The sequence below is a fragment of the Mugil cephalus genome, chromosome 4 (genome assembly GCF_022458985.1).
Source record: "Mugil cephalus isolate CIBA_MC_2020 chromosome 4, CIBA_Mcephalus_1.1, whole genome shotgun sequence".
NCBI classification, from domain to species: Eukaryota; Metazoa; Chordata; class Actinopteri; order Mugiliformes; family Mugilidae; genus Mugil; species Mugil cephalus.
Window position 1 is genome coordinate 1,230,349 of NC_061773.1, and position 3,101 is coordinate 1,233,449.

Sequence of the window (3,101 nt, forward strand, 5' to 3'; positions counted from 1 at the left end):
GCTGAAAAAACACAGGGAACGTGTAAGGGGCAAAAGTCATAATGACCAGTCAAGACTGGCCATCATGAGGGACTTTGTTTAATACAAATGGCAGAGGCTGTCATCTAATGTACATTTAATTGTTTAATGTAAAGTGTCTAATTTGTGATCATTTTATTGAATGTTTTTCTTTTTTTTTACTCAGGCCTCTACGAACTGTTGAGGAGGAATTTTAGCCCTGCTTTCCTCTCCTCTCCGGGTCCGTTGATGTGAGGAATAAAGAGACGAGAGAATGACGTCCAGTACGAGTATTTATTCACAGTCTGCAGAGTGTGGAGACCACAGTACATACAACGATATGAGTCTGGATCTGAGTTGCCTTCACGGGAGCAGTTCTTTTCTATTACTACAGTAAACACCTGATTGGCTCATCTACTTCTCCTCTTTGACACACTTTCTCTGTTAGATTGTGGTCCGGCGCGTCCTGCTCCCCCCGCGAGACATCTTCAGAGAATACATTGTGACCTTTAAGTACATGTTGTTCTCAATACAATCATATCATTCGGCCTTCAGTGTTTTTCCCCTTCTGCACGCAGTACATGTTCAGTGTATTCTGTTCCAGTGATTATGTCCCATATATTGCATAGTGAATCACTTATAGTAATTAAACCTGATTATTAAGGCACTCATAAGCACGCATACATTTTACTGTTCCCACAGAACACTCACAAGAAAATAAACTGTGTAATAATTATTTGGTATGTACAGGAGCATGAAAAGGTCAGAATCGAAAGTTAAAGTTAAATTAAAGACGTTGCCTTCTGTGATGTTAAATACTTTGATGTTGACATCCAGACGTCATTTAATTTCTGTTTTAAATAAGTTAAACACTATTGCCCATAAAGTTGGAATAATTTTGTTGGATTAATGTTTTCAGACACACTGTATTAAAAAAAAATGTATTAATTAAATTTACAGACTATGGAACTGACAGTGTGTGAATAAGCCCCAAAAACGATGACTTCAACTCTGCAACATATAGTCTATATTAAAGCTAAAATGTAGCAGAGTTGAAAATGGAGAAATAACTGAGTAAAAAATATAGATATGTCAGAGTGTTATCATGCCTCTGGCCTTTTTTACCAGCCCTCATTTTGTCAGAGGCTGAAATTAACCTTCATTAACAGGTCTGTGGGTGTGTGTCTGAACAAGTGTGTGAATCTTACAAGACCCGGACTAATTTGTGAAAGTCCAGAGACCGCACTGAGAAGAGCATTGCTCCTTGAACTAGTATTCCTTGGACTCTCTGTGTGCTTGTATTTGCTCATGAGCATGTCTGTGTAGTGTGTGTGTGTGTGTGTTTGTGTGTGTGTGTACGATTCATCCATCTGTGCTGAAGGAGAGAGAGTGAAACCTATTGATTATTTTAATCCTCCTATTTGTGAGTCTGTGATCCTCTCGGCTCAGCCTTCCACTGGGGGATTGCTAATGGGGCTGAATGCTTCCCTCCTCAGCCCTCTCTCCCTGTCCAATTAACTTAACACTGGAATCTGCGAGGAGGGAAGCATGGGACCCGGAGGTGGAGGGAGGGAGGTTGGACACCATTGAGATACAACCCTGCCGAACCCTCCCAAACCTCTCATCTGCACCAGATTCAGCAAGAACCTTTTCATCCAGAATAGTATTACCTCTCACCTTTAATTAAAGATCTATCTTCTTGTTCTTATTCCAGGAGGTGTGAAGTCCCTTCATGTTTCAGTGTTTCATTTTTACATGGTGGCTTTGCAGAGGGTACGACGGGCAGCAGCAGCGGGTGAAGAAACAAGTTGTATAATGAGAAGGCTATACCTTCAAACAAGTTGCTTGATCTCTCAACGTTTTGTTCCTGTAGTTTTAGTTTTCTTTTGAAGTAGAATCAAGAGAGCCAGACCTTATTTAAAATTACAAGGCAACACTTTTTGGTTTGTTTTTTGACACAGTTATTGTTGTTTTGAGCACAGTTCATCTACAACAATAGTGGCTAACTATTCTACTTTGTGCTTAGTGCTAATCAATTGTAGCATGTTGACATGCTAGTGGGGGCTCTGGATGTGTTGAAGGTGATCATCCGGATACTTAATTAGGTCTAGAGAATTTGGAGGCCAGGTCAACTCCTTGTGCTGTTCTTCATGTTTTTTGAGTTGTTCGTAACCCATTTTTGTCTACATGTCTAAGTAACATCCACATGAATGCATATCAGGTCCAAAAATTTCCCAGCAGAACACTGAACTGTCACAAGACGGTCAATGATATTTACTTCCCCTCTCAGTGGTTTTAATGTTGTGGCTGATCAGTGTACATGGACACTGATTGAAATGATACGTTTACATGCCCCAAAACATTAATCTGAATAGATACTTTTTGAGTACCCGTGCCTGCAGACCATCTCATTAGTGCAAAAGAAAGTGCTGTTGCTGTAATATTGAAAGTAAAGAATTGCTAACTCTTAAAAGTGTCCCAACAGCTGAAAGAAACTTTTCTAGAAAAGGCCACACCAGGTCATCAAATATGAGTCTATTTTGCAAGACTGCGTGATTGTGTATGATCCTTGCATAATCAAGCGAGTAGCCTTGGCTTATTGTGCTTTGGTATTGTACTGTTTTACTTTATCTTGTTTTTCTGGAACTCAGTCATACACATAAAAGCTTTATGAAATCATGAAAAACATGTATTGTTTTGTTTCCCTGGTACTCTTTTCTTTGCTGTCTCCCAGACTAGTCTTACAACAAACTGATGTGACTGTATATTCAGGACAAGGTAGGAAAATTAACTTTTTTTCTTAGACTTTTGCTTTGTTGGGTTCAGATTCTGATGCAGATTTGTAGCAGTTTAAAACAAAAAGGTCTGGTTTTACACTCGCACTTTCAAATAAGTTGGATTGTATTGCAGCAAAGTATACAAGCTGTTATTCTTTATAGTGGAGCAAGACCAACCACAGAGTTTGACATTGTTCGAGGCAAAATTTTAAGTATTTGCATCAATGTGTGAGCATGGCTCATTGACATAAATAATAATTTATGCTTTTTAAACTTCATGTAATATATCAGGACAGAAAGCGCTTCTTTCATATAGTGACAGCAAAA